Source organism: Taudactylus pleione, unplaced genomic scaffold, assembly GCF_031769625.1.
Source record: "Taudactylus pleione unplaced genomic scaffold, aTauple2 ptg001495l, whole genome shotgun sequence".
Lineage (NCBI taxonomy): Eukaryota > Metazoa > Chordata > Amphibia > Anura > Myobatrachidae > Taudactylus > Taudactylus pleione.
This window is the reverse complement of record NW_028285893.1, coordinates 1,080,777-1,092,624: the sequence shown is the minus strand read 5'-3', so window position 1 is coordinate 1,092,624 and position 11,848 is coordinate 1,080,777.

Genomic DNA, 11,848 nt, shown 5'->3' with positions numbered 1-11,848 from the left:
ACCGGCAAACTCTATTTTGAAGCAGAACAGTGGCTCCTCACCTATCCTGAGGTACTATGCACTGTTTGTGATCTGCTAGGTGATTGACTTGATAGCTCTCAGACAGGCTGCTGTGGTACCCCAGACCCTAGATGTGCCTACCAATGATGGGTCCTATGTGAGATATATATATATTTATGTCTACAGCATATAGTGCAGTGGTTGAAGTGTGCCGGTATGTTATGGTATGACATACCGTCACTTCAAGCACAAAACATTTTTTTTTAGGACGTTTTCATGCCTGCAGGGCTTAAATTGGAGGCGTGACTTGAGTCTCACTCAATCACACCCCGGAGCTCTACTGTGCTGCTGCTCCCTGTCTCCCACTCCCCCGACTCTAACTTAGCAGCAGTGATCCCGCTGCAGATATTAATGTAATCACCTGTGAGGAGCAAAAATGGCTCCTGGTGAGTGCTAATCCTTCCTATGCTGCAGCAAACTGTGGATCATTCGCTGCTTCTGCTTTGCAGTCTGACCCCATCCTCCATCTCCCCATCAAACAGTGCAACCAGCTGGCTGCTGGCTCTGGACACTGGTAACCTCCCAAAACCAAAGATGTGAGCTGTTATCTGATAAAATCCCATTCCTCCCCTACCATCCCATTCCTCCCCTACCATCCTATTCCCCCTTACCATCCAATTCCTCCCATACCATCCCATTCCTCCCTTACCTTCCCATTCCTCCCTTACCATCCTATTCCCCCCTACCATACAATTCCTCCCTTACCATCCCATTCCTCCCTTACCTTCCCATTCCTCCCCTACCATCCCATTCCTCCCTTACCATCCCATTCCTCCCTTACCTTCCCATTCCTCCCCTACATCCCATTCCTCCCTTACCATCCCATTCCTCCCCTACCATCCCATTCCTCCCCTACATTCCCATTCCTCCCTTTCCATCCCATTCCTCCCTTACCATCCCATTCCTCCCCTACCTTTCCATTCCTCCCTTACCATCCCATTCCTCCCTTACCTTCCCATTCCTCCCTTACCTTCCCATTCCTCCCCTACCTTCCCATTCCTCCCTTACCATCCCATTCCTCCCTTTCCTTCCCATTCCTCCCTTACCTTCCCATTCCTCCCTTACCATCCCATTACTCCCCTACCTTCCCATTCATCCCCTACCATCCCATTCCTCCCCTACATCCCCATTTCTCCCCTACCATCCCATTCCTCCCTTACCATCCCATTCCTCCCTTACCTTCCCATTCCTCCCCTACCATCCCATTCCTCCCTTACCATCCCATTCCTCCCTTACCTTCCCATTCATCACTTACCATCCCATTCCTCCCTTACCATCCCATTCCTCCCTTACCTTCCCATTCCTCCCTTATCTTCCCATTCCTCCCTTACCATCCCATCACTCCCCTACCTTCCCATTCCTCCCCTACCATCCCATTCCTCCCCTACATTCCCATTCCTCCCCTACCATCCCATTCCTCCCTTACAATCCCATTCCTTCCCTACCTTCCCATTCCTTCCTTACCATCCCATTCCTCCCTTACCTTCCCATTCCTCCCCTGCCATCCCATTCCTCCCCTACCTTCCCATTTCTCCCCTACCCTCACTTTTCCCCTACCATCCCATTCCTCCCCTACCATCCCATTCCTCCCCTACCTTCCCACTCCTCCCCTACCTTCCCATTCCTCCCCTACCAATCATATCAGAGGCCATTATCCTTTCTTAAGGCTTTTCAAACACCATCTCATAAGTCACGCTTCTCTTCTCCCCATGAACATTCTCATCCAAATATAACAAAATGTATTGATGCACAGTAGCGCTAAGATGTTCCGATTCAGAATAGGATACTAAAGAAAGACATAATATACATTACCAAATATTGCTCATTTCTGTATTGACCAGCATGATATATTTATGTACTGTATCTTCATTTGGGAGTGGAATATTACATCAACATTCACATGTTTACACCGATGTAATGGCGAAATGATGTCATGTCAACTCTCTGTTTTGTATGTATATTCAATGCTGACATTGTGTCAATGCTGACACTGCATGTGTTGGCATTGTGTCAACTTTCTGTCTTCATGCCCTTAAATTTATACAATATAAATATTAGCCGTGACTTCTAGCTGGAATAAATAAACTAATGTACAATGTAACAAAGGAATCTAAGCAATGAGGAAGAGGTGATTCATAATAATCACCAACCGAGGGGGAATTCTGAGGGGGAGGTAAAAATAAATATTTCACCTAAAAAATGTGATATTCACTCCCAGATACTCCAGATCTACTATCTCACCCAGCCTATTAGGCCAGAGGGCACCTTTCTCACCAAGCCCATTAGGCCAGAGGGCACCATCTCACCCATCCAGTACATAAACCTGTCTGTCCCCTCCTTGCTGAATATTTGGAATATATCTAATACCCCATAGGCGTAGTGTACTGAGAATAATAGCCTGTATGTATGTGACATCCGCGTTACACTGTGTGTCAGACGTTCCCTTACAGTATCTACTCTGTGGTCCAGAAATAATTGTCTAAGACTGCGAGTTGTACAGCCCCCATAGTGGAGATGACTCCCTCACTCCAGCAAGTACATGATATACGAGGTAGAACAAGTAATGTAAATGGCAGACTGCAGTGCAGTTGCATGCTGGGCAGTCATCAGCAACACTACAGGGTAATAAATCCCAGTAGTCTCTGCAGTGGGGTCAGAGGACCATGTGCTGAGCTCTGATTGGAGGAGCCCATCACATGCCTTCTGACCTGAAGTTTAGCAGCTGCGCAGCCTCATGAGTGTGACTCATTGTGAGGCTGTGACTGCTGCTCTGCTGGCTGCCTGAGGATGCTGCTGGTGAGTACAATATGTGGGCACTACAGGTGGCATAATGTGTGGGGACAACAGTGTAGCATAATGTGTGGGTCTTTTTAGGTGACATAATCTGTGGGCACTACAGGTGTCATAATGTGTGGGGACTGCAGTGTAGCAGGGAATCAGTTGGGAAGTCAGTGGACGCAATGCCGACAGATGGCTTCCTGACTGTCTAATCACGGCAAGTGTCAAATGACAGGCGTTGATATCCCGATGCTTGTCATTAGAGCTATGCTGGGAGCCTGACACCTGGCTTACCGATCAAAGGTAAGCTGGGCGCCGGGCGCTGACAGCCCCCAGGGGGGAGGATTAGGTTAGTGGTTCCCGGGGGGGATTTAGGGTGAGGCACCACCCTGAGAGGTTAGGGTTAGGCTAGGGGAAGGGTGGGTTATGGTTAGGCACCCCTGGGGGGAGGTTAGGGTTAGGCACCCCCCCGGAAGCCTTAGGGTTAGGCTGCAGGGAAGGGGGTTTAGGTACTTAGTGGGTGGTTAGGGTTAGGCACTTGGGGGGAGGTTAGGGTTAGGCACCCCTAATGGTTAGGGTTATGGGGTAGAATTAGGTTAGTTGTACTTACTTTAGTGATGATCGGGATTTCCTCCTTTGTCGGGCTGCCGCTGTTGGGATTAGAACCATGCAGCTGGTGGTAAATCATACTGATTCCATGTAGCACAATGTGTGGGCCCTAGAGGTGGCATAATGTGTGGGCACTACAGTGTGGCATAATGTGTGGGGGCTACAGTGTAGCATAATGTGTTGGCATTAGAGTTGGCATAATGTGTGGGCATTATAGTTGGCATAATGTGTTGCCACTACAGTGTGGCATAATGTGTGGGCACTACAGTGTAGCATAATGAGGTGACATAATGTGTTGGCACTAATAGTGGCATAATACTTTGGCACTACAGTGTGGCATCATGTGTGTAGACTACAGTGTAGCATGTGTGGGCACTAGAGGTGGCATAATGTGTGGGCACTACAGTGTAGCATATTTGTGAGGACTACAGTGTGGCATAATGTGTGGGCACTACAATGTGACATAATGTGTGGGCACTACAGTGTAGCATAATGTGAAGCCTGTGGGCTTCTTACTGCACCCCACACCTGACGCCTCACCACTGCCCCAAAGTCGCCCAGCACTGGCCCCCACTCACCTCAGTCTCTTTGTCACCAGCCATGCTCCTCCTGGTTCCTCCACCTACTCCTCCTCCTCCTAATCTTCCTCCATGTGCAGGGAGGAGGAGGAGGAGCCCGGGACTTCCTGCACAGGTCACCAGCAGGAAGTTCCCAGGGCACGGAGGGGGCAGAGTACCATGGAGACCCCCCTTATCATAAGAGCTGTCCTTTGCAAAACTAATCACATATGTTAATAGATGTGTGATTAGTAATGTTACAATGTCAGGATGTACACCGCAACCTTAGTACATCCCACCCTCAGAGAGGAGAACCGCACTGGGATATCCACCGTCATCAGGAAGCAAACCTGCAGCTGCAAGTGTTGTGTATATTGAGTATATAGCATATAGAGAAGTATAGAGTGTGAGTATATTGTGGAATTAGCCTAGATTACTAGATTACACGTACAGCCGCTCACCTCCTCTCTGCCGGACTTGTTCTGGGGTGGGCTGAATGCAACTGGCAGGTAAATTTTGGACTTGCCTCCTGAGGGAAGGGGAAGAGTGTAATGTTGGAGGGGGAACTGATGAAGGGAGATAGACCCCACCAGAAGTCACTGCCTACCACCAATGTAACCTATGGATGACACTGCCACCAGCCGGACTGCTGGAAAAAGAGCCCATGTGGACCGGATCCTAATGAGGATACAGCCACCACTGGGAGAGGAACAGGAGCCACAAAAAAAGCTCTCCCCAGTACCTATATTGAGAGCTGAAGACTCCGGATGAAGACCTCCACACTGGCAGCTGCCCGGAGGAGTGCCTGCAGACCGGAGGGCCCGCTGTTGAACTTTACACCCAGACTGGTGGAAGGGACTCAGTGCCACGAGGTGTCCACCACTGCTGTGGATTAAAGTGATGGCCGCGATAGAGGGAGGGACAACCGAGGAGATGGATGGGTCATCTTTCCAGCAACAGGAAATGGTGAGGGCGGCCCCTGAAGAGCGCTCCCTGCAAGACCCCGGAGGAGAGAAAGCCCTATTCAGCTACCAGCTGCCCAAAGAAATGCCTGAGAGCCCAGAGTACCAGAAGGGAGGAGCTACCTGCAGGACTGGGATAGAAGGAGCCCAGGTCGCAACTTCACCACCTCCACTGTTTGGAGGGATGCCCACTTAGAGGAAGGCTGCAAGGAGGACGACCCCTGAGAAGACCCATGAAAACTTTTCAAAGACATTTATTCAGACAGACGGAACACCCAGGGAGGGAGACAACGTGCCCCTGCAGCACCAGAAAAGGGGAGTGTTGCTCACGGGACCCTACCACTGCAAGAAGCTGTTATATTATGTTTAAAGTGTTGGCTTTCTTTTTAAACTAATGTATATGTAGAATGAATACTTAATAACCTTTATACCCAAATAGCGCTATTTAGCGTTGCAAATCGCATAAGAAATAAATGCTTTCCAGACTTTGAGTGTGGTTCCAAAGTACAAAAAGTTATTATTATATTAAAAGAGTAATAGGCGCTTTGATCTAGACAATTAGCACAAAGGATAATTACATTCAAAGGTACAGTCGATACATACGCAAGCATTGTGAATCCAGATTCCCAGCATCAAACGTGAAGCCTCCGTCTAAAGAAAGAATATGATGACTGACTACTGAGCAGAGAGCGCTTGAATATATACCCTACAGAGAGTGGACAGTACAATAGGAATGAGCTGGCATAATTCCATTGCTTCTTGCTCTTGGTTCATCTAGTACGATGCAGGTCATAGGTCAGTTTATACGGTAAAGGTTAAGCCCTCCAGTGGATCTTTGTGTATCTTTTCTCGCTGAAGAACAGGTCTAAACTAGTCAATAGACACTACATACAGAGTACATTCTAATACCTAATTCTCTATAATCCATAACTTGCAGAGGCATGTTGTGATCTCCTTGCTGATGGAACCAGAGATCTGCAAATAAACAGTGGTTTAGAATGCTACCAAACATGGTCTGCTTATCATGTACTAAACCTTAGATATCAAATACATTCATTTCACAACATTATTGATAACGAATAAAACCTCTAATATTAATCTTAGTGCTAAACGAACCTTTTTGTGTAAGTATGCAATATGTAAGTGTGGGGATATTAAGTAAAGACGCTAGTATGCTTTGTGCGTCTATGGGTTTGTGGAATACAACATGAAAAGTGCTTTGTGGGGTTATTCATATTATTTGTATTAATAAATGTACGTATTGTATTGTGGGGACTTTTAACATTGTGCAGTGGCAGACGCATGATGCTAATAATCATAATATAGCGCCATACACGAAGGTATCATGTAGGCGCCTCAAGATGGCGTTGTGCAGACAATGCAAAATGGTGTCATGCAGATATTGATTTTACAATTTAGGTCTCAGCCAATCATCCGGCTTCGACAGTAGTTGCTGATATTGGTGGAAGTGCAAATGTCTGTAATGCACTGTATGTTTACCGGTATCTATTTCAATGTCAGTTTAATTTAATGCAAAGTATTTACAGGTGTTTCATTTAAATTGCTGGTTTTCTTCAATGCTAGACTGTTATTCAAGTGGCTGCAGGTGCTCAAGTTATAGTTATCAGCTATATAGTCAAAGTGTAATTTATTTCTGCAAGTGTACATCTGCTTATCTACTGCACGCTGCTTCTCGCCATTGACTATACTGCTTCAGCTTAGCAAAGACTGTCATTCAAGTGGCCTACAGGTGCTCAAGTTATAGTTGTCAGCAGCATAATTAAATTATTATTTCTGCAAGGTGTACCCGGGATCGGTATGCAAGGTGTACCCGGGATCGGTATACAAGGTGTACCCGGGATCGGTATGCAAGGTGTACCTGGGATCGGTATGCAAGGTGTACCCGGGATCAGTATGCAAGGTGTACCCGGGATCGGTATGCAAGGTGTACCCGGGATCGGTATGCAAGGTGTACCCGGGATCGGTATGCAAGGTGTACCCGGGATCAGTATGCAAGGTGTACCCCTGCAAAATATTGTTCACTGCTGTTGATACTTTATATCACATTAATTCTGTTTAGCAGATATTACATTGTTAACTAAATCATAGGTGTCACGTCTAATGACTAGTTAGGTGACTAGCTGCCATTGATGTGTGTATTGGCGTGTTTCTGTCTTAGGTATCTCTTTCAGGAAACCACTACAGCATATCAGAGGTGAGAGAGGAAGATCCGGATTACAGACGTCTTATTTCATCAATGGTAGTGAATTCACAATATTCTCTTTGTACATTACTAAACTGGGCACTTTGGTGAAAGTCACTGAGTAACACAGTTGCAGAGGGCTGAACCTGTCATTGATCCTTAGAAAGTTTAGAGCTGCGATATCTCAGTACTAGCTATATTGTCTCACTAAGCCGTTTTCTTGCATTGTCACTTTTCTGGTGTGTATTGTTTCATCATAACTAATAATTGCTATAGTACCAATGTGTTTGGCTCTCATTTAGCCGGCTGTGTGTGTTTATTTCCCTTTCTTCTTTCCAAAATTGCTGTGAACTTATATAGCCCAATAAACGGCTTTGTTCTCGGAGAATCCCGTCTCAGCCTCTGTGTGTCTGCAAAAACGGGGATTACCATATACTTACCTCTCTGTCACAGGGTGTCCCTGCTACTGGTGAGAAGAAGCTGGTACCACACTAGCTATCACACTTAAGAACCTGGTGATTACAGGTGGATGGCCAGCACCATCCATCAATCAACACTTATAGCACCCGGCAGAGAACAACAGTGGAGATGTCAGACATAGCTACCGGCGGCTGCTTCCTGGCTTGTGGCACCAAATGCCTAATAGTATACCAGCCCGGGAGGCAGATAGCACCCTGCCCCCTGGCCCAGCCCGCATCTGACAGCAGGTCAGGTGCAGCACGGCGTAGCATGGTAGAGTGGGAGGAAGGACCCGGGTCCCAGCCAGGAGGGGGAACAGCAAAGGGATGGGACTGTGTGAAGAGCCGCTCAGGCTCTGCAGTGCTTCTCCATAGCAACATCAACTCAGCAGCAGCTGCAGTGAGAGCTCCTCTCCAGCCTGGCGCCTCCCTGCAGTGCAGGATCTGCTGAGCGGGTAGCACCGGCCCTGCATGCAATGATCTGCAGTGTAAACCAACGCAGCATTTATATCACTTTGCTAAATCCATTGGATCATCAAAACCATTCTCTAAAGTGCAGGAAAAGTGCAGAACTATATATCAGTGATATTCTTACATGCTATAGATTTAGTCAGATATATAGGGAAATTTAGTAATGAATACATTTATAGGTAATGTAAATGATTATGTGAATTGTGATGCAGTGTTGTCACGTTTGTGCACTTCTTACATGTCGTTACACATCATCCTGTCTTTAATGAAAAAATTACCAAAGTAAAACGTTTTAGTGTATGTGCAGGTTTGCCATAGTGACCAATTCATATCCACAGTTTGCACGATTGCTGTTTACTTGGATGCAATACTACTTATTACAGTGTTCCTGTACAATAAAACTTACATTTTTTTAAGTGATTTACTAGTAAATAGTGTATTATGCGTGATATGGGGTCTATTTACTAAGCCTTGGATGGAGATAAAGGCCCTGATTCAGACCCGTTCGCTGCCGAAGGCAGTTCACAGGGTTTGTCTGCATTTTTTTTTCTTGGTCTCATGCCACTTGCAAAGCTGTGGGGGACCTGTGGGGGACCTCCTGGAGCCCATTGTGATTATAGTGACCATCGGCCTTGCGACAAGACCGTGTGGTAAGGTCTATGCTGCCACAAGGCCAAGTGGACTTCCTGCTCTAATAGAGCAGGAAGTCCACTACTGACATCAGTAGTGATATCAGTAGGGCCTCCCACAAAAGCCAGGCACATAGGTCCTGCACATAGAGGACCTCATTCAGAGTCGGTCGTTTCGGCCGCACGGTCGTGCGCCACTGATGTCGCATAAAATTTGCAGTGCGCATGCGCAAACTAGCTATTACGATCAGAAATTGCTCTATCCTTCAACTTGGCCAGGTCGTTAGTTTGAGTGACACGATGAGGCATTTGTGGGTGGTAACAGGGGAAGGTGCTTGTGAACGGGGGAGTGGAGATCCGAACGCAAACAGCGTTTTATGGGAGTGCATAATTAACTAAGTAGTGTCATGGCACATGTGACATGCGAGGTTTTTGCACTGACTTGATCGTAGTGCTTAAGAGAGGGTATGGTCAACCTTAAGCTCTACGACCAGCTCTGATGGTTCCCGATGGTCTCGATTAATCCTTATATGCCCGGAGATGATGTGTAATGGGAACAAGAAGGGGGCTTATTTTTATTCTTACAGCCGCATTCTCCCCTCACTCGTCCAGCTAACGATCCCATCTTACCGACGCAACTTACGAGTGCTCCATTTGCATATCCAGCACCTTTTACCTTATGACTGTGCGGCCGCAACAACCGATTGTGAATGAGGTCAGATTCCCATATTTAAACCTGTTATTATAGCAGATAATCTGTGTAATTTCCCTGATATGTGACCCACATCCAAATCTCCTACATCGTGTACCTGTGTATATGGGCTTTTTCTATTTTGAGTATCACACTAGTCACCTATGTTGGGTTCCTGTAAGACAGTCACTGGATCAGACATGTTACACAGCTCCTCAATGTGACGAATCTCCCCGGACAGCTCGTCCTTCCTTATTTCCAGCTGCCGGATCTCATCAGAGACTGAGAGTAAACTCTTCTGTTCCTGCTTGGAGATCTCTATCAGAGCTTTCTTCTCCAGGTCTTCCAGCTGTTTTTTTATGTCTGTAACCAGGCCAGTGACTCTGCCTTTTACACGGGCTGTAGTTTCCTCTTCTTTATTTTTTTGTTCCTGCAGACTCTTCACTTTCTTTATATTCAGATTTTGCTGAAAATCTCCCATTTTCTTCTTCTTCATCTCAAAAGCCTCATCCAGCATCTTAACCTGGTGTCCTCTGTGTTCTCCAACTATGGTGCAGGACACACAGATACTGCCGGCATCCTTAATGCAGTAATATCTGAAGATCTCCTTGTGGACAGAGCATTTCCTGTTCCCAAGGGCAGTGGTGGGATTAGATAAGACATGTTCTAATGACTTGCTGTGTACTCTCAGGTGTCTATCACATAGATGAGCCTCGCAGATAGGATTTAGCAGCAGGTATAGGAGAGTTTAAACAATGAGTACAGAGGATCTGAGTCTCATATTGAGATCAGGCAGAGTAGAGATGGAACTCCCCACTGTGTTACTCAGTACAGGATATCCTTTAATCTCTGCATTGCATTGAGGACAAGTATAAACTCCAGATGCCTTCAACACGTGAACAAAACAGCCCCAACAGAAAAAACTGTGTCGACATGTCAAGATTACAGGATCTGTACAAATGCTCCGGCATATGGAGCAGACCAGGACCTGTCTCAGATCAGCAGATGCCATCGCTGGAAGCAGGAAAGGGAAATGAAAGTGACAGTCTAGTGTCTAACCCTAACCCACCTTTCCTGCAGCCGAACCCTAACCCTTCCCTCCCATAGCCATAACCCTAACCTCCCCCTAGTGCCTAACCCTAACCCACCTTTCCTGCAGCCTAACCCTAACCTCCCCTTAGTGCCTAACCCTAACCTTTCCCTAGTGTCTAACCCTAATGCACCTTTCCTGCAGCCAAACCCTAACCCTTCCCTCCCACAGCCTAACCCTAACCTATCCCTAGTGTCTAACCCCAACCCACCTTTCCTACAGCCTAACCTTAACCCTTCCTTCCCACAGCCTAACCCTAACCCTTCCCCTAGTGCAGCATTTTTCAACCAGTGTGCCATGGCACACTAGTGTGCCTCGAGTGGTTGTCAAGTGTGCCGTGGCTGTCAGCTCAGCACACTTGTAATGCAGTGGGTTTTATTCCTGTGGAGGCCAATGTGGTGTGTTTTATTCCTGTGGATGCCAGTGTAGCGTGTTTTATTCCTGTGAAGGACAATGTGGTGTGTTTTATTCCTGTGGATGCCAATGTAGCATGTTTTATTCCTGTGAAGGCCAATGTGTGTGTATATTTATATGTGGGAGCCAAAGTTTATGTTTGTTCATTAGTCATGTACAACGCATAGCTGGGGAGTGTGCCTTGGCAATTTTAAAATCTTGTGTAGTCTGCCTCGAGTTGAAAAGGTTGATAATCACTGCCCTAGTGCCTAATCTGACCCCAACTTTCCAGCAGCCTAACCCTAACCCTTCCCTCTCCCTAGTGCATAACCCTAACCCACCTTTCCTGCAGCCTAACCCTAACCATTCCCTCACACAGCCTAACCCTAACCTTTCCCAAGTGGCTAACCCTAACCAACCTTTCCTGAAGCCTAACCCTAACCCTTCCCTCCCATAGCCAACCATAACCTCCCCCTAGTGCCTAACCCTAAAACACCTTTCCTGCAGACTAACCCTAACACTTCCCTCCCACAGCCTAACCCTAACCTCCCCCTAGTGCCTAATCCTAACCCCCCATCCTAACAAACCTTTCCCATAGCCTAACTCTAACCTCTCCCTAGTGCCAAACCCTAACCCACCTTTCCTGCAGCCAAACCCTAACCTCCACCTAGTGCCTAACCCTAACCTTTCACTAGTGTCTAACCCTAACGCACATTTCCTGCAGCCTAACTGTTCTCTCCCACAGCCTAACCCTAACCTTTCCATAGTGTCTAACCCTAACCCACCTTTCCTGCAGCCTAATGCTAACCCTTTCCTCCCACAGCCTAACCCTAACTGTTCCCTAGTGCCTAACCCTAAACCATCTCTCCTGCAAACTAACCCTAACCCTTCCATCCCACAGCCTAACCCTTCCCCTAGTACCTAACCCTAACCCACCATTCCTGCAG